Raw genomic sequence first — 21566 nt, 5'->3', positions numbered from 1 at the left:
AGGGGATGAGAGCTGAGGAAGCGTTGTTCTAAGTCAGCCATAAAAATGTTGGCATACTTTTGCTGTATGTGATTATCCAATTTGTATTCATGTATCATTTCTGTATCTAAAGTTAGGGGTATGGACTATGTAACAATTACAGCTGGGTGTGTATTGGGAAGACACCCACCTGACAACAGGCCATCAGATTTGATGGGCCATTAGGAAGGAACAACAAGACTGTGAAGATACTAATCTCTCTCCTTCCTGGAAGGTGTCCTGAGACATAGCTGTGACACTACTAGGTCAGGTGGTCTTGTCACCTGATATTAAACATTATCTTGGACTTCTTGTAACTTTCCACTAAAGGAGAAGGGGGTCAAGTTTGGGAAACCAAAGATTCCTGCCTTATGTAAATCTTATTTAAGGGTGGGGAGGAAGGCAAACGGGACTCTCCTCCATTGCCTACCCAAGAAGGAAGACTGCTGAAAGAATCTGAAGGGACAAAGGAACTAACTTCAAGGGAAAGGCAGGGGAGAGTCCAGACTGAGAGAGAGGTCCAGGCTGTAAGAAGAAATAACTGGAACACTGAGCTACCGAAACTCTGCATCCTGCCTAATTCAACATTTAGGGTGAGAAATTGCATTCTATAACCTGTTTCTTTAGTGAATCAAGCTTAGTTTGCATGTTTTGTTTTATTTGCTTAGTAATCTGCTTTGTTCTGTTTGCTATCCCTTTAACCACTTTAAATCTGCCTTTTATAGTTAATAAAATTTGTTTTGTTTATTATTAAACCAAGTTTCTGTAATTTCTAACTTGGGATGGGGGGAGAGAAGCAGTGCATATCTCTCTTCACATTGAGGAAGAGGACAAAATTTTATGAGCTTGCACTGTGCAGATTCTTCTATACAGCACAAGACATATACCTTTGGGTCTGCACTCCAAGGGAGGTGGGCACCTGAGTGCTGGGGCAAGTCCCTTAAGTGTCTGTGTCTTTCTGCAGCTGGGTGTGGCCCTGCCTGTGTGTGTGCGCTAGAGGAGGCTAAAGAGCCTGGCTCAGCAAGACAGGGTAAAGGGGGGGGATGCTGGAAGAGCAGGTAGGCTCAGTGGCATCTCAGCATATCAGGTGTCTTGGCATCTTGAAGGGGGCAACCCATCACAAACATGTTATTAAATAATGTGTTAATTTCACTACTAGCAAGGGTGATAAAACTCCATTGAAGTCAGTGTATTTTCATCCATTTATACTAGTGGTGATTTTGGCCTATTGACTTTAGTCTGTCACACTCTCTTGAATTTTGCTGAAAATCAGCCTATGAACCTGGAGATTCAGGATTCACAGACATTGTACTAACTGGGAGACACAAAGCACCAAGAGCGCTGAATGATTTCCCATTGTCTGAAGATGTTCTTAAGAGCTCTCAGCAGCTTTGAGGAAGGAGTGGTGTGAGCCTCTGTGACTTGTGTGAAAACAGCCTGCTGGTAGAACCTTTGGCTACTTCTGGTAGGATAAATGGGAGCAATGACTATGAGTCTTTTCTAGCTACCTAGGATCACAGATAAGAGGGCTGATTAGCCCAGTCGCCTATCTCCCACTATGACTTATATCATAGACTTTGAAGGAGGTTTTATCAATTTGCCGAGGGGTTTTGCTGGCATTCATGTCAGCAGGATCTCTGCCTAACTTCCAGGCTAGTATGACTATTCCATATCTTTACCTCATAGGCTCATAGACTTTAAGTTCAGAAGGGACCATCATGATCATCTAGTCTGACCTCCTGCACATTGCAGCACACAGGACCTCACCCACCCACTCCTGTAATAGACCCCTAGCCTCTGGCTGAGTTACTGAAGTCCTCAAATCCTGGTTTAAAGATTTCAAGTTACTGAGAATCACCATTTACACTAGTTTACCTGCAAGTGACTTGTGCCCCATGTGGCAGAAGAAAGCAAAAAAATCAAAACAAAACAAAACAGAGTCTCTGCCAATCTGACCTCAGGCAAAATTCCTTCCTGACCCCAAATATGGCATTCAGTTGGACCTCGGGCATTTCAGAAAGACCCACCAGCCAGACACCTGGTAAAAAATTCTCTGTAGTATCTCAGAGCCCTCCCCATCTAGTGTCCTGTCTCCAGCCATTGGGGAGTTTTGCTACTGGAAGTCTGACAGCCTTCTGCCCACTTCTCTTAGTTTGTTGCTCTCTATCCTGTCCGGGTTCTGGACCACCATATATTTTCCTGTGCTTATCACCCACCATGCTGAGGTCTGCCCTTTATTGGCCCACTCTGTTCTTACCTTAAAAAATATTGCAGTGCCCCCTGCTTTGAATTTTTGCAAAACACTCCACCACACACACCACACCGCTACCCCTGGGGAGAAGAAGAGAAAACAAACACGTGACAGATGTTATTCCTGTTGCTCAATGCACTACTGTTTGCCAGAAGCTGGAAATGAGTGACAGGGGATGGATCACATGTTGATTACCTGTTTTGTTCATTCCCTCTGGGGCACCTGGCATTGGCCACTGTTGGAACATAGGATATTGGGATAGATGGATCTTTAGTCTGACCCAGTATGGCCATTCTTATATTGGAAGGCACTCAGACACTACAATGAGGAGTGTGTTATAATAAGCATATCGAAGGGAAGTCATATACCACTACATATTAACTTCTTACTTCATTTTATCCTCCACTTGAAAGCAGCCAACTCTGACATGCCAGCAGCCTTACAGTGTAGGAGTAGAGAGTGAAGACGAATACCTTTTCTATATATCTAATTAATGTGGCAGGGGAATTTTGGGAGGCAGGATATAATTATTTATTCTGTTGGAATTTGGCCTGAGAAAGATGGCCTCTACCAGAGAAGATGCCCCCTGCTCTTACAAAAAGTGCACTGGGAACTTTAAAGATGTCAAGTAAGCAGAAGTTCAGTTTTAAAACCTCATCTGAAAGTCAGCACCTGCCTGTCATAGCTCCGTCACGGACAGCCAGACCTAGTAGTCAGAGCCAGAATCAACAGTCACGAGTCCAGAGACAGATAGGTCAGGATCAGGAGAGAAACTGGAGGTCAGCAGCACAAATCAGATGCCAGGTCAGGACGCCGCGAAATCAAGGCAGGGATGCAGGAGTCTTAATTGCCAGGAGTTCCTTGTCCAGGATTTCATAGTTATGCTCAGATGTAAGCTTCCTTGAGTAGCAGGCAATGGGATGCAGTCTTTGCTTCGGTGCATGTCTTTGGGAGAGGATTGCTCCACTCACCATACTAGAGGCTTGCAACATGTGAGGATGGGCCAATACTGCAGCAGTGTAAAGGCAAGCTTCAATTGCTCAAAAACATCCCAGGCCTCAGGTTACCAATGGAACTTGGCTTTTTTTCTTCTTTTCTTTTCTTTTTTTTTTTTTTTTTTTTGAGAAGGGCAGTGAGGTTCTCAGCTTATTTAAAAAAACCTAAATGAACCTCCAGTAGAAGTTCACAAAGCCTAAAAACCATTGTAGGTCATGCAAATTGTGGGGGGGCTGCCCAGTCGTGGACAACTTGGACATTGCACGGATCCATATTGATGCCTTCTGGGGACAGAATGAAACCGAGAAACTCTGCTGAGATCTGATCAAATGCACATTTCTCTAGTTTAGCATAGAGACCGTGTTGTCGTAGTCTCTCCAGGACTGCGCAAATGTGAGTGATGTGTTGGTCCAGATCATCTGAGACTATCAATATATCGTCAAATACACTACTATGAAATGGGCCAGTAGGTCTTCTAACACATCTGTAATGAAATGCTGGAACATTAGTTATGCCATTCAGACTGAATAAATATTCAAAGTGGCTGCAGCGAGTCTGAAAGGTAGTCTTCCATTCGTCACCTTCTCAGATACGGATGAGATTATAAGATCCCCAAAGATCCAGTTTTGTAAATATGCAGGCGGCCCCCACACGCTCCAACAACTCGGGGATCAGGGTAATGGTTATAAATTGTTATCTGATTTAGGGCTCAGTAACTGACACAGAGGCAGAGGTTGCCATCCTTCTTTTTTACCAAAAGGACCAGCTGGGTGCCAGCTGGTGAAGTCGTTTTGCGGATGAACCCCCCAGGCCAGGTTCTCTTGGAGATATCCTCACGATGCCACCGGTTCAGGCTCTGACATTGTGTATATTGTTCACATCTGGCTGAAGTTCTATGGGGCAGTCATAGTCCTGATGTGGGAGAAGGTTTTCTCCATTCTTCTTCTCAAAGACCTCAGTGTAGCCATGGTTCTTGGGGGAAGTTCCATATTTGCCCTAGTAGGTGTTTCAGTAAGGGCAACTACCCCTATTAAGCCTCCTTGGGTCTGGGTGCAATGTTCGCTGATCCCTGGCCATGCTGTCGGCAGAGTTCTGATGGGTAGGTGACTTTCTGTTCTCATCAGTAAATGGTGGGGGTCTTGAACAGTCAGCCAGAAGATTCCAAGGATCAGAAGAAAATATGGGGAATGGATCATACAGAATTGTATTATTTCTCTGTGTCACTGAATAACAGCCTCCAGGGGGGCCAGTCTCCTCCACAACTGGACCAGAGGACAGCGGGGAGCCATCAATAGTTTTGATTGTCTCAGGCATGGCCTTGCATAACAGGGGATCTGTAGGTCTTGAGTGGTAGCTGCATCCATGAAATTGTCTGCTGCTCCTGAATCAATGAAGGCCTGTTGGAGGGAATCTGTTAGGGGTCCTCCAGAATGTACAACTGGATAGGCACCTGAAAATGGGAAGTCTGTGGATGGGGCTCAGGGTGTACCTCAGTGAGGATTAGGGTATGGGGAAGTTCTCTTCTCTCAAGGTCCAGGTCAGCTCCCCCCACCAGGCCTAGGTCAGCTTGTTTCCCCATGCTTTTTGATGTTCAGACTGGGCAGACCAAGATGGCACAACCAGTTTCACCACAGTAGAAGCAAAGGTGGTACTGGTGGCACTGTTCCTTTTCTTCAGGTGTGAGTTGCTGGCAAGCCAGGTCAGCTCACATGGGTTTGGCAGGTGATACAGAAGCTGGGGTCATGGTACACAATAAGGGAGGCTGCAGGCAACCTCCTCTCTCCTCCTTCCGTTCTCACTGATGATTATCTATGCAGATTGTGAGGTCCACAAAGGTACCTAGGCCCACTGGCATCTCACTGTGGGCCACGTCATCTTTGATTTCTTTCCGTAAGTCCCCTTGGAATGGATACAGCTGTGCTACTTCACTCCATACTGTATCCAATCTGAGGTGACAGAAGAGCACCACTGTGGCATGCCCCCACCAGAGTCCCCTAAGGGCGCAATTGGCTGTTCACGCTCAGTGCAGGTCATCAAAGAGGATGGACTGCGGTTGAAGAAAAAATCTCAGTCCAGGATGCACCAGGCTACAGCCTTCCAGCAAGGGGGAAGCCCAGTCTAACGCATTTCCTGTCAGCAGGCTAATTACCAGGGCCACCTTGACTTGGTCATAGGCCTAGATTTTGGGACGCATCAGAAACAGAAGGTGGCATTGGTTCATGAAGCCGCCAGACCTCTGGTGGTTCCTGTCAAACCACTGAGCAATGGTACTGCAGGCCCCTGTTCGGGGTAAGGCAAGGCACACTGCATTCTCAACACAGTATTCTCAGTGCTGAACTGCCTCACTTGCTCCTGCCATCATTGGTTGACTGAGGTCAGGTGCACAACTTGGGCCTTCAGAGTAAATGTGGTCCAGACAAGTTGTCATGGCTGGGTCATGGGCAGCCAGACTAAGTAATTAGAGCCAGAGTCCACAGTCACAACTCAGGAGCCAGCTGGCTGAGGATACCAGGAGGTCAGAGTCAAGAGACAAACTGGAGGTCAGAACCACAAATCAGCGAGGAGCCACGCTGGGTAAGGATGCCAGGATATCAAGCCAGGAGAGCAGGAGCAGGAAGCACAAGGCATACAGTCCAGAACAAAGTGGAGCCCAATTGCTCAGACAGCTTCCACTTCCTGCTGCTGACTTAAGTAGGGCCAGCAGGCCAATCAGTTGCTCTGGGACTCTACCAATAGGACTGCAGGGGCAGAGCATCACAATGGGCCTTGGCTTCAGAAGTCCCAGACAAGCAAGCACCACCAGGCTGACAGATGGAGTGCTGGAGTGTAGCTGTGCCTATACACCCTGTAGATTCAGGTTTAAGACCTGCCGGTCATGACTTTGCCAAAGCACAGTGGTATCTGGTTCCTTATTATTTAGACATAAAAAAACCATCTGATGAATCCGCAACACCACTTCCTGTAGCACATTGTTGTTTTCCTTGGTGATCTCCCATCTAAGTGACAGATCAGACCTATAACTGCTTGGAACCTTCAATCTAATGAGATCACAACCTAAGCTGATATGGTTCCTGTAAGACACTAAGATTTTGTATTAAAGCAAAATTAATGATTGTGGTGGGGGCGAGATGGTTGCTTTGTTTTGTTTCATTTTGTTTTTTCTTTAGTACTTGACATTCAGAAATAGAAAAAAATCTTGTTCACATTTTTGCTAGGTGGGCTATTAATATAATGTGAATATTTTATTGTATTAATAACTTTCTTATTATGTTAATATGTTTCTCATTGTATTAGAGAGCTCTATTTTGCTAACACAGTCCAGAAGGTATGCCAATATGATAGCAAATCTGTTAATATAATCTAAATTCTTTTAGGCTTATTGTATCAGTGATATCGCTGTCATGTTAACACCCCTTTTGTATCAGATTAGTGAAAACAGGCCCCATAAATGTGATAAGAGACTTGTATATGCAATATGCACACTGCTAATACGATATATCAAATTATATTACTAGTATGAAGAGTTTTTCTTAGCAATAAAATCAATAAACACCAACATGCCATTTCTGCCAGTTTGAGATCACATGCAATATCTTATCACCATCCCTGCAGCAAACAGTACAGTTCCTCCAGTACAGTACTGTGACCCACAATAATCTATGTGTGAGAATCTACACTAGCATTGATGTCACAGTGCTGATAACAATTGTCATTTGCATTTATTACTTGTTATGAATTCACAGGTTGGCTGGGGGCAATTTTCAGAACAGCATTAACAAATCTGATAAATTGCAGTCACATCTTAAGAATTTCAGATTAAACCCATTGATAACTTCTTGTGAACTGAGGAATCTCCACATTGGTTAGAGGTGTGTGTGGGTGTGTGTATATTAAATAAGAGTGAGCAATAGAGCTGCTCCCCAGTGAATAAATAACTTTAAACTATTTCACATAAAACCTTTGGGAAGGCTGCCAGTCATTGATGATTGAATTAAAATACATTACAGTAATAATAACAATGAATAATATATTTTATTCCAAGGGCTCTCATGCCAACTATAAGTAAAATAGAACTTAACTACAACAATAACAAAAAGCCACATAGTTCAGTAAAGGACCTCCATAAATACCCAGCCTGCCTACCCTCAAAACCATAGGGCCAAATTCTGCCTCCTTTATTTGCATTGGGTAGCACTTTGGAAAATAGCCCAGTTGAACAATCCACTCAGATCTATGGGGTTAGTTGAATAGTAAGGTACTTCTTAAATTAAGGTTATTAAAGAGAGTAATTTGTGTAGTTAGTGTCTCTGTCAGATGTGAATGTTCTGTACAAAGCACCTGATCTTTATGACACTGATGTTAAGCAATTAATAAACTTCAGAAATAAACTTCCCATGATATGGTTCAACAACTCGCATTCCCAAGAAATGATTGCATTTGAAACCACTCAGGATAGAAGGAAAATAATCCAAAATCCTGTCCTTTCAATTGCAGGGAACTTTGGAATCTTTTTCTTTCCCATTCCTCAGGGTGTCTCCATGTGCGGTAACTTCTCTATGCATGGTGGGTATAGTTAGTATTTTCATTTGCTGCCTAAGTAGCAAATTACCCTGTAAACAGCCCACAAGAGCTGGTCTGTAATTGAATTGTAACTGTTGACTTTGGACATTTGGTATATTTGCTGCAAGAAGTAAATTTTCAAAACTTCATCGTGATGCAGTCAGACAAAATGAAAGGTAATATTCTTTATCTGCCACAGATTGCTGCAGATGAACTGCTTTCATAGGAGCTTAAATAAGATTTAGTGTATTCCATCCTTCAGCTGGCCACAATTGAAAGTGATCAGGATCAATATTGCTGCCCCGGCATGCAGCCCAGTATTGTGCATTACAATAGAGGAGATGGCTGGATTCAAAATTTTCCCGTGTCAAATTAATTTCTATGTTATCCCCAAATTCAATTAGATGGGAACCCCGTGTAACTAAAAAAGTGTCCAACATCCCTCAGTGACAAATTACGGTGCTTAGTGTGCATATCAAGGTGAAGTGTTGAGCCTTGCTAATCTTCTCACTAATTCTCAATTACCGTAAAATGAAGCCATAAATCACACAGACAGGGGATCGATGGAAATGTTGTTTTCAGGGTGATTGGCAGCCTCCCCAAAGGTTTTCTGTAAGTTGGTTTAAGGTTACCATTCTCTAAGGGGGAGGGATAGGGTAGTCTTGCTCAATCTCTATGATATAGGCCCACAGGCCTTTGGGGGATAGTGTGGAGGGACAGCACCAATTTCAGCCCATCAGACATCCAATTTTTCTCCTTTTCATACCTGCTGTAGTAAATGAGAAACAAATTAAATTTCACTCCACTATCTCCACAGAAACCATTTAAATTTTTCATGGAAACTAAATTGTCCCTAGACAAATAGCCCCCTGATTCTATGAAAATATACTGGAGCACTGGGGACAGAAATAAATTTGTGTCACTCTGGATATGCCATTCTCTGTAATGTCATTCACCACCGACCAATAAAGGAGTCCCTCTCAGAACACAATGGTAAAGCCTTGCGCTCTGGTGGATTTGCATTGTTCCCCAACTCTTGAGCGGTCTAATATTCTTCCTGTTATTAATTTGCAGCCTGGGTTTTACATTCATGAGGCCAAGATTGAAATGTAAATGAGGCACAAAATAAGTAGTCAGCAGTAGCCCTGGCCGAGCAGCCTGTGTCATAGACTCATGGACTTACATGAAAATAGTTATCACTCAGAGAGATTAGCAGCTCAGAACATCAATCATTGCTGCAAGGAAACAATGAATAAAATCACCCCGACACAAGGAAGGAAATTACAAGAGCTTTAAAGTGGAATGGGAATATGTAATAGTGCTACCTGTTGTTGAAGTACTAAGATGGCTGTAATAAAAGAAGCTGGATTCCTTCTCTCTCCCTTTCTCTTTCCCCTGTTCATTCTTGATCACTAATATTTAAATCGTGCCATTTTTGTCATCTCAATTTATCTATTAAATGAGCTTCAGTTCCCACTAAGGAGGTATATGATGCTTCTCACTGCACTCAAATGAAACCCATAGCTTTGACTCTAAGACCACTTTACAATGATGGGACCATGCCACTGTAAATAAAGAGAGAAATAAGGTCTGATTTCTCAGCTTTGGCTGAGCCATGGACAGTGCAGGACCCCGAGATGGGAGACAAGGGGGTCTTCTCATCACCACATCACTTTTATAGTTTCCTAATTCCTGGGCTGGTCAGGGACTGGTAGAGCCCCTGGTGTAAAGTAGAAAAGCCTCAGGGCTGCTCTAATTTAAGCCAGGCTTTGTATGGCTCCAGGTGGCCTTTTCAATAGCTGTGAATAATCAGAGCATAGACATGCTCTAGCCACTCCCTTTTCACTTCCAGCTGTGAGAGGGTGTGGCATGCAGCCCCCATGCCAGCTCTGAACCATGCAAGGACCCTCTTATGCAGGGAGAATTCCCACAGGTTCATATCCACTGGGCAAAGGGACTGTAGTGAAACAGAGTAGGAGCCGTGTTAGTCTGTATTCGCAAAAAGAAAAGGAGTACTTGTGGCACCTTAGAGACTAACCAATTTATTTGAGCATAAGCTTTCGTGAGCTTCAGCTCACTTCATAGGATTCATAGAATTCTATGCATTCTATGCATCCGATGAAGTGGGCTGTAGCTCACGAAAGCTTATGCTCTAATAAATTTGTTAGTCTCTAAGGTGCCTCAAGTCCTCCTTTTCTTTTTGTAGTGAAACAGAGACCTGGGTCCATACTTTCTACTTCATCATTTTTTAATGTGCTAATTCCCATTTCTAGCAGGTATCGTGTGCTTTTTTACACTGGTTATTTTTAAAAGTAAAACATTTAAAAATTGTTTATTATTAGAAAGGAGTGCATTTTTACCCAGTTCTTCTGTATATCAAACATGAAATAGGTTGTATTATTTATATTCAAAATTGGGGTTTTTTTCTGGGTGTTCTCCTTGATCAGAGAGCACAGAAAATCTTCCTGTCCTAGGAAGGAATGTTGTCTTTGCAAGGTATTATTTTCTAATGGTTATAGACAAGTAATGAGAGTTCTTAGTTCTATAGCTAGCACTGCCACAAACTGGCTGTAAATCCGGGGGGGGGGGGGGGGGGAATTCATAGCAAACTCTCCCCCTCCCTGTCCTCTCCCCTTCCCCTCAAGAATGCTTGTTTTCAAAGACACATTTTGACAAGAAAAAATTAGAGAATTGTCAGCAATAAACATAATTCCAGGAATATCTTCTAGTAGGATGAGTGCCAAAAAAAAAAAAAGTCAAGGTGAATATTTGCGGATCTTTTTCATATTTTGAGATTTCTTAGTTGATTGTGATTGGTCCCATGAGTTACCTAGAATTACTGTTTTAGAGTCACATAGCATTAGTGTTCTAGTCCTCCATTTGGTTTGGAGGGTTTTCATAAGCCACTTTGACTTGTTTTCTCAAAGAATGTAGCTTCATTTTGTGTGCTTTCTCTGAAAAACCTGTTAGTGGTGAAAGCTGTGTGCTCTGGTCACTACTACAGTGTGGGCAGAAGTTCACTCATCTTTCAACCCTGAAGACTACCAAGGGTTTCTAATGTAAAAACTAGAGAACAAATGATCATCAATTTTGTTGAGCCCTACTGGCTTTGTGACCTTAGGTAGCTCATTTAACCGCCTCGTGCTGCAGTTTACCATTATTAGTATAATAACAATAATAATTGTCATGTGTATAATATCTTTCATGCAAGGATTTCAAAGCACATTCCAACATTGGGTATTATTATCCCAATTTTAAAAATGAAGAAACAGGAGGCTTATATTGACAAAAAGATCTGTCCAAGGTAGCACAGTACAGCAGTGAGTTAGAAATAGAACCCAAGTCTCCTGAGTCTTAGTCCACAGCTCTAAGCACTAGACCATTCTGCCACCTTACAGGCATCAGCCTTCCATTGTGGTACTTTAAGGATTAATACATTAATGTTTGTAGAACACTGAGATAGCTGGTAGAAAAAAAATCTACATATTCATACTATCTCCTGCTTGTTTTCCATGATATGGACAGTGGATGTTTTGGTCAAATAATCACTGGAGAGTGAGGATTGAACTAAACAGGAGAAGTATTATCATATCAGAGCTATGGTACATTATAGAAAGCGACACTTTTCTAACATCAACTCTTTTGCACAATATAGATGTTCCCCTTTTTATTCCATGTTCATTTTTTAAGCACAATACAATTGTATTCTACAGGGCCAGCATTTGAAATATAATGCCTGAAAATGTGTCCAGCAACCTTTATTCTGATTCTCTCTGAAGCAGTTCAATAAGGATAATGCATGCAACTAAGCAAAGGAATGTGAAATTTAAGAAAAGTAAAAAAAACATGATAAAAGCAGGATGTTCAAGTGTGTATTTCTATGTTCTTTGAAAAGGCTAAGAAATTGAGCATGGAAGGGTTAGTAGAAGATATTGTGCCCTATGCTGTTTTCTGCTCTAGAGTCAAAGGGCAAAAACAGGCACAAGTTGTTATCAGAGCTTTCCATACCCTCAGTGACGTGAAATTGTTGACTAAGGAGTAGAAGCAATGCAACTCACTGACATGGTTTGCATTCTGGCTAGCTGACTTGTGCTCTTGTTCCCATTGTCTTCACCCTCAGTGTCTCAAGATAGCTTTTTAATTGCTTATCAAATGGATAGTTATTGTATCATAAAATCTTCAAAGCCATTTCCCAGTCCCATTCCGTTGTGGAGCTGAACTTTTATATGATGATCTATCACACTGGATTATGCTAATAAGCTTGTTAATAGCTCTCGTGGTGTTAACTCAGAGCTTTAAAACAAACTGGCCCTTGCAATAGATTGGGAAATGTTTTATAAGGCATGTGATCGAGGAGCAGCCATGACAGGGCCAGTAAATAATGGCAGAAACTGGGAAGACTAAAGAAATACTCAGTTAAATTATTTATATGTTAATCAAAAATACAGTTGTTAAGCAATATCATTAATTCATTACTAATTGTTTTGTGAATTTGTGATGAATTACTTATCTGAATGCAAAATAAACCCTAGTCTATTTGCTCAACATTTTTTAACCTTTGATTTTGTAAAGCTTTCCCCCACACCACCCTGTTTCTTGCCCGATTGATCACAAAAGAAGTAGATTTTCTAGGTAAACGTATGCTTTTAAAAGACAGTCCTTGTCCCAAAGAGTTTACAGTCTCAATTAGTGGTTCTCAACCTATTTACCACTGTGGGCCACATATGCCATTCTCTGTATTATGTGGGCCACATCCACACAATATGTACACTACCTGTATGGCCCTGAGGATGTCACATGGTCCGCAGCGTTGTGCTGATTGGGCCATCAGCAGCCTGTGGGCCACAGGTTGACAACCACTGGTCTAAACAGACAGGTCAGAGACAAGGTGTGAGAGGTGAAACAGACTCATAGAGGTGAAGTGGTTTGCCCGTGGTCTCACAGTAGGCTAGTGGCAGAAGCAGAATTAGTATCCAGGTCTCTTAAAGTCCAGTTCAGTGCCCTGTCCGCTGAGTCAGGCTGCCTCTCTAGATCCCACTAATGCATCCCTTACAGCAAAGAAATCAAACCTCAGAGGCATTCTTGTGGATCATTTTGAGTGGACACAATAATCTTCACCTCCTTGTTTCAGAAAACTACACAAAGTGAGTAAAGTTTTCTATTTTAATTGGATTAATGATGAAGGAAGATGAGGGCTGAGTACATGGAGTTAAGTTATTTATTTAGCCACAAGAAATAACTACAGCACAGGCAGCCATGGTGTAAATCTCAGCCAACTTTTCTGCCAGTGTAATACACAACCCATCTTGGAAGCTCTTACAAAATTGAATGGTATTTCAATCTATTATATCGTTAGATGACGGCCACCAAGGAAAAGCAACAGGAACCAGTAGATGTTTGCCTGGGAGCTTAAACAAGGCTGGGATGAAAAAGGCAAACAAATTCTCCTTACAGTAGCATGATTGTCAAAAAGAGCACACAGAAAGAATCAGCCTGCTACACAGAGTGAAGTAAGTGATCTCTTCCCATTATAATCAGGAGACAGAGCCTGTGATATCTCTAGGAGCTCAATCTAAATAAGGCTTTATCTTCTCGTCTCTTTCATATTATGAATAAAAACATGAAATTAGTTTTATGTCAGAAGAACAACCCTTAAGACACTTGTAACTTATAATTATAATTTCTAAGCTGTTTGGCTTGTCAGTATCGAGGAATTCACAGCTCCAGACTTCCAGCACTTTATAGACTGAGACATGCAGCACTAGCTGTTGAAAATTAACTATGACTCTCTTATCTGCATTCTGATTTATTAACTACAGTAAAAAACAGAAAGTAAAAAAATATATTGTACATTCATACCATGCTAGCGGAGAAGAAGTTATTAGCTGTGTCTAGCATCTAACCAAGAAACTGCTCACTAGGGGTTTCTTGATTTTTAAAAGAATAAAATAAATTTCCAGAATTTACCAATCACTTGTAAATGTTTTTCAGTCTTTTGCTCAAGATTAGAACTGATCCACTAGAACTTCAGGCTGCAGCCAGAGTTTCATGGTGAAAAATGAAGAAATGCTGCAGGCTTTTTTTGGAAAAAGTTTGCTGTGCAAAGTTTCATCCCATTTCTAGAGCTAGACAGAAACTAGTAAATATTTTTTTATTAATATTTTTGAAAGAAAAACTTTTTTTGAAATATTCATTTTTTTTTACCAAAAAAAAACCTGGAAAGGTTTTCAGTTTTTTTTTTTTTTAATTAAAAAACAGGATATTTACCCAGTAAACAAACATTTTCTGGAAAAAAAATTCTTTCCAAACTAGGCCACTTTTCTCCCAAAAAATTTCAACCAGCAGCCACTTCGCTTAGTTCTGTATTATTTTAACTTTTTCAGACATTTTCTTGGTGTTTTCTTTAAATTACCTGTTTTTGTGGCAAATATTCTACAGCACAAGTGAAAAGACAATGATTATTTTTAATTATAGAATCATAGAATCCTTGGACTGGAAGGGACCTCGAGAGATCATCTAGTCCAGTCCCCTGTACTCATGGCAGGACTAAGGGTATGTCTTCACTACCCACCAGATCGGCGGCAGCAATCGATCCAGTAGGGATCGATTTATCGTGTCTAGTCTAGACGTGATAAATCGACCCCCGAGCGCTCTCCCGTCGACTCCTGTACTCTAGCGCCGCGAGAAGTGCAGGCAGAGTCAACAGGGGAGTGGCAGCAGTCGACTCACCACGGTGGAGACACCATGGTAAGTCAATCTAAGTACGTCGACTTCAGCTACGTTATTCACGTAGCTGAAGTTGCGTAACTTAGATGGATTCCCCCCCGCCCCAGTGTAGATCAGGGCTAAGTATTATCTAGACCATCCCTGACAGGTATTTGTTTAACCTGCTCTTAAAAATCTCTTAATGCTGTCTATTGCTTTAGTATTCTGGTACCTTTTCACAAAAATAGATAAATACCCAAATTTAGCTAGTGTCCCTTTATATGTGAAACTTTTAAATAATAAATATAATAAAACATCGCTTGTATACTGCTCCTCTTCCACAGATCTCAAGCATGTAACCAAAGAAGGTAAGAATCATTATCACCATTTGATGGGAGGAGAAATTGACACACAGAAAGATGAAGTGACTTGTCAATGGTTACACACCAGATGAGTTGCAGAGCCAGGGAGAGAACCAATATCTCCTGTTGCCCAGTCCAATCCCTATCTGCTATACCACACAGCAATGCTTTACCCAAGAGCACAACAATAGCTGTATATTTAATAAGGTTCCCATACTAGTCTCATTCTCTTAGCCACAAGAAGATATGAGGAGTACTTGTGGCACCTTAGAGACTAACCAATTTATTTGAGCATAAGCTTTCGTGAGCTACAGCTCACTTCATCGGAGCTGTAGCTCACGAAAGCTTATGCTCAAATAAATTTGTTAGTCTCTAAGGTGCCACAAGTCCTCCTGTTCTTTTTGCGGATACAGACGAACACAGCTGCTACTCTGAAAGAAGATATGAGTGCTATGTAAGCTGCACACTTAACCCGAAGTGAGAAGTGACCCTGTGGTGATTCCCTTCTACTGCATAAGGACTGGTGCGTAAAGAGAGTCCCAACCAGCATTTTCATCAAGCAGCGCTGTGGCATGCGGCTCTAAAGGGGGTGAAGAAAAACAGCTGATCCTTAAAACTTCCTGAGCTACAAAGACTCTTTTCCCCCATCCCCTGAAAAAAATATTGCATATGATTAGAAATGAGTCAACGCGAGAAACATTTATCACCTAAACTCTGGGAGTTCCATGAATATCAGACTCATTTCTAAATCACTCCTGATTTTTATTTGCAATATCAAAACCCAGTGCCATGAATTTGAATAACTAAACCACCTTCCTACCATTTAGTAATCAGATTCATAATCAGATCTGGGATGTTCACCGTTCCCCTTCTCTTTGTGAAAAGAGCTCCTCTAACACATCTCAGGTTCAGCCAAATACAAAGAAAAATATGAAATGAAATTTTTGAAGCTGGAACAAATGAAAACAAAGAAAATGTTCTTGACTCACTTATAAAAAAAAACACTCAGCAGTTAATAAACTCTTGGGATAGGATGGGGTTAAAATCCTGATCACGGATTTGTGATTTATATTGACTATAACAGATTAAAAGTTAAAATTTATTTGTAGCGTAAATCTAAGAGATGAATATGTAATGTATATTCTTTTTTTTTAACCACAGGAATAGAATGCTCTAAAGATTTTATCCCTCAAAATGCTATCTACATCTTTTCCTTCATATTGGTTATTTGCAAAATGATTAAGTTAGACATAGGGTGCCTCTTAGTCAAATCCTTTTTTAGAAAATAAAAAAGGCTGCCACTTTTTATCATTTCGTAACACCAGAAAGTCAGTAAAATCTTCAGAGCTATTGTGTCTTCCCCGTGTGCTTCTCTCTCTCTCTCTCTCTCTCTCTCTCTCTCTCTCTCACCAGATGTTTGACTTGTCTCATGTAAAAGACAAAATTGAGTTACAGCTTCAGAGTGCAAGATTTGCAATGTTTTCTACAGTTTATTAATGTTAACCAAATAAAAATGACATTAGTGAAAAAGATCTACATGATACCTCAGAACTCCCAAGATTAGGCCAGATGGTCACTTCTAACTGATATAATGTAGTAAAAGTCTGTTGAGAGACAGGCTATTGATTGAATTTCTGACTTTAAATGCAAGCCCCATATCTACACATGTCCACACTGATATCAGTTGCTTGAAATCCAATACAGAGGTGTAGATTGGGAGATGATGTTAGTTGCTACCTATTAAAACTGTCAATTCCATCTGTTGTCTAACATCCGATGAAGTGAGCTGTAGCTCACAAAAGCTTATGCTCAGATAAATTTGTTAGTCTCTAAGGTGCCACAAGTCCTCCTTTACTTTAAAATCGTGTGTGTAGTTTTTAATAGATCAGTATTAGATTAAGTGGCCATATATTAAGGTTCTTATTGGCTGGGAAGTGTGGCTAAATCTGTAATTAAATAACGCAATGGAACAGGAGCTCTGTTGGTTGAAATTGGACCAAAATTCACATCAAGCAAATGCTATAATTTAAGATTGCAGGAATAACCAGATTTCCTCTAAAAAAAAGTATTAGTAATGCACAATGTTACTGAAATTCTCTTCAAACATATAATGATGAAAATGTAGAAGTATTATGATTATCGTGCTATCCACATGGTGCATTACATGGTACATATATGGTACTTCAGTGACCCTCTGCACCTCTGCCAAACGGCCACAATCTGATGGCATTCCCAGAAGAATTGTCTCAAATGGCTGGTGACAGCTCCATCAAAACAGGGCTGGGATTTTGTAGTCCTGAAAGTCCCACCTGCTTGCTGAAATAAGGTTGAAAAACATGGCTGCTCACCCAAGGGTATGTAAAGGTGCTGGCTGCAAATATTCACCCTCTCCAGAGGTGTGTAACTACTGAAGATACTAAAAGTTGAGAGACAGCAGAAGAGAGAGGCATTTCCCAGATTGCCAATATGACATCAGACAGCTGTTGCTGTTTGGATATAGTCAAACAGAGAGGCTGCCCTCATCTAGCCATAAGTACCAGCAGGACTTCAGGAAAGGGATAATTGCTGGGTCCAAGGAAAGGAGGTGTGGCAATAAACAAACTAAAAATGAGAAAGGGCTAGGTTAATAATACAAAGAATGGGCCTCAAAGAGAGATATACACTACAATGCTTTGCATGTTTTATTGTGGCATGCAGAAACAAAACGAACACAACCAGCATGCTGAATGAACAGCATTATTAATCCTCCGGCTCCATGGAAAAAGGATTAGAAGTGAGTGTTCCATAAAAACTGATGGTTTATTTTTCTCATAAAGTTGTTTAGAGCGAATAAATAATCTCTAAACTGCTGACCATTGCTCGACTAATAGCCTCAAAAAATTGAGTTGAATATTATCTCAAATGAAATATTATATTGACTTCAGCTGTGTTCATGCCCCTTTCATGCTCATTTCCTTAGAATGTTCCAGTTTATACAGGAATGTTCACTGCAGCAACCTGCATGGAACTTGAAGGGAAGAACACAGGTTGCAGGTGGGAAGTGTTTGGAGGAGGACCCAGTAAGCCAGTCTTTGTGCACATGGCTGTAATGCATTTACAGCATCTCTGTAAACAGAGAGATGAGTGGGTTGCAGGGAATGCGGGAGGACATACATATATGAATTGAGCTACATGTATTATATCTTCTATATTATGATTTCATATTTATATTTGTTTGCTACGTTGTTGAAAAAGTAATGCAAATGTCATGATCAGAGTAACAGAGTCGAACACCAGAAGGGATCAGCAGATCGTCTAGTCTGACCACCTGTGTATCACAGGCCACAAACCTGCAGGCTAAACCCAACAAGTGAAATTAGCCCTCAGGAGACTAAACTATTATGTGCTACAAGCAGAGAGTAAGAGGGACCGAGGCACACCAATGCCCTAGGATCCTGCAATGGCAGGGAACTGGTTAAATGAGATATACCCAAATGAGGGCCCCATTATGAGCCTGTATGTATCTTTGAAAATGTAAGACAAAGTGTCCTGGCATAGTGGATGTCCTGTGACCCTGATACACCTGACAATCCTAATAAATGTGCTTTCTGCTCTGAACAGAGCTGCATCAGAAGGCAAACTTTCACCAGTCACTTGCGAACTTCACTACTATTTTTAAATAATATAGATCAGATTTTCAAAAGAGCTCAGCACCCAGCAGCTCCCATCGAGAACATCCCAATGGGAGCTACTCTATATACAGTTGAAAATCAGTCCATTCTTCATATGCCGGAATGGGAGCTGAGCTCTTTTGAAAATTTGGCCTAGATTGTGGGTGCCGAGCACTTTTGAAAATTGGGCCCTGTGAGTCTAAACTACTTAATAATCCCAGTATAAAAACTAAAATGCCTCCTAGCAGCCTGTTCCCTGGTGACAGGCATAGCTAATTTTTTTTCTGATTTTGCACAGTAAACATCATCAGGCCAGTTATGTACCTGACCGTGCAGTCCTTTCCATGAATACTGACTGCTTGCATGAGTAAGAATTACTGAGCTCAGTAAAGGTTGCAGAGTCAGGGCCAGCATTTTTTTCCTGTATTTTCAATTCCACACAGAGTATCCTGCCTGATAAGGAACCACTGAGTAAGACTGTCCTTTTTGAAAGTTATTGCAACTACTGTTCTTTTTGCAAGTTATTTATGTTTACTTATTTGTGATATCACTTAGTACAATTCTTCTCTGCTTAGATCATTATTATAACAACGACTGTCACAGATGCACTCACAAGAACCCAGAGAAAAGACTGCTGCAACTCATTATCATTCAGTACCATAGTGGAGAGAGATTAGAAACGCATAATAGAAGCTGAGAGAAGATGTACCTAAGGGCATGTCTATGCTGCCCCACAGTTCGGACTATGGGGGTGTGAATAGGAGTGCGTATCAAAGTGCTGTGCTGTAAATCCACCATGTGGATGCTGCTGGTGTGAACTAAAAGTTTCCCAGTTCTCACTAACAAGTCTTCTTCAAACAGGACTACATTAATGTGAAGTGGGAACCTTGCAGTAGAGGAGACGAGGAGTAGGAGTTGGGAGATGTGGGGGAAGGAGTCAAATAGTGGAGGAAGGATAAAAACAGAGGCGGAGAGGGGTGGAGCAGGCAGGGACGGGGCTTGCATGCAAGCAGAAGGGGACAGAGACAAGCTAGGGGCACAGGGGCAGAAAGGTCTATAACGACTAGAGTACATACCCCTGCAGAACCTGGAACTGAACCCAGAGTCCTCAGTCTCTACAATCCTCTGCTGTCAGCAGGGGTCAGCAACGTGTCCATACATGGAGAAACGTGTCTGTGGTAAAAATTTTGAGGCCCATGGTAATTTTTCAAAAATTGAATGACTGAATGACATAAACCCCCCAATGTCCGTCACTAAGTACAGTAATTTTGTCAAGTGTCCATTACGCAACATGGTGGTGCCAATCCCTGGCTGTCAGCAAATAATTGTGATTGAAACCAACTGACGATGGATATGTCTCATCCCCTCTCCAGTGATGGGCCCACATAAAGTATAACAGGCTTCTACTGTAACCAGTTACTCTATTAGTTTATGTGGTAGAGATCTGTGCTGTGAATCTGAAGGGGATTTTAATATCACAGGTTAAGATTTTCAAAAGAGACTAGTGATTTTGCATGCCTATATTGTAGGGCAGTGGTTTCAACCCGGGGTACCCATGGGGGTACTCAGAGGTCTTCCAGGGGTTACATCTACTCAGCTAGGTATTTTCCTAGTTTTAAAACGGGCTACATAAGAAGCAGAGTACAAGCTAAAATTTCATACAGACAGCGACTTGTTTATACCACTTCATGTGCTAGATCAGAAGTTCTCAAACTGTGGGTGAGTTTATTTCAATGGGAATCACCAGGGCCAGTGTTAGACTCTCTGGGGCACAGAGCAGAAAGTTGACGCCCAAGCCCCGCCTCATGGGGCTGAAGCCCAAGCCTACATTTTTAAGTGAGGTGAAACTTGGGGGCAGGCAAGACAAATCAGACTCCTGAAAGGAGTACAGTAGCCTGGGAAGGTTGAGAACCACTGGTTTGGGGTGCCAGCTTGATTTTCAGAACATGCTGAGCATCAAAAAGTTAGACACCCCAAAACTGAGATACCTGAGATCACTATTCACTTTTGAAAATCACAGCAACAATACATGACCCTTGTGCTGACTGTTTGATTTTTCATATTTATAAAAATTAAAAGGGCATTTTTCAATTGCTACTAATAATGTAATATTGTAATGTAATGTAATATTGTAATATTGTACCACCTAGGAGCCTTGGTCCTGGATCAGACCCCATTGTGCTGGACACTGTACAAATACAGAACAAAAAGACCGTCCCTGTCTCAGAGAGTTTATAGTCTCAGCATAAAGCATCTCCAAAATTTCCATCCTGCCGGACCAAAGTGACATTGAATTCAGGAAGCTGGCCACAGAAATTAGGTCCAGAATGCCACTGAGAACATGGGGCCTTGTTTATTTGGACTTTGTAAAAAGAACAGATACAAAACTCTTTTTAATTGGTGTCTCCTGTTTGCTTAGGAAAATATCTAGAATAGGACAAACCTTTGCTTGCATAGTTTTTTAAAAGACATTAACTAATCTACAGTATAAGGCTCTGATGACTAGTGGTTATAAGCGGATGTTGCATTGCCTGTGGAATAACATTTCCCGGTTTTACTTTCTTTGACTGCGTTCCTAGCATTACCAGTTATAGTGTTCAGAGAGAATAAGGCCTGACCACAACGATGTCTCCACATCATAGCACATAGAACAAGGGTGGTGGTGGGGTGTGTTAGGTTTGTAAAATTCACTTAGGAATGGAACTATGGGTATGTCTGTACTGACATGAGACACCTGCGTCTGGCCTGTGCCAGCTGACTTGGGCTAAGGGGCTCAGGCTAAGGCACCAGTTAATTGCGGTACAGATGTTCAGGCTTGGGCTCTAGAACCCTGCGAGGTGGGAGGGTCCAAGAGTACTGCAGCCAAAGTCCAAATGTCTGCACAGCAATTAAATGGCCCCGCAGCCTGAGTCAGCTGCACGTGTCTAATGGCAGTGGAGACACACCTTGCGAGGCCCTGTGCTTTCTCCACTGCCTGGTGCTAAGGGTAGGAAGCAGTGGAAATGCTGTCCGAAAAGAGCCAAG

The sequence above is a fragment of the Natator depressus genome, chromosome 1 (assembly GCF_965152275.1).
Source record: "Natator depressus isolate rNatDep1 chromosome 1, rNatDep2.hap1, whole genome shotgun sequence".
Taxonomy (NCBI): domain Eukaryota; kingdom Metazoa; phylum Chordata; order Testudines; family Cheloniidae; genus Natator; species Natator depressus.
The sequence above is the reverse complement of the archived record's forward strand: the minus strand, read 5'-3'. Positions refer to the sequence as shown.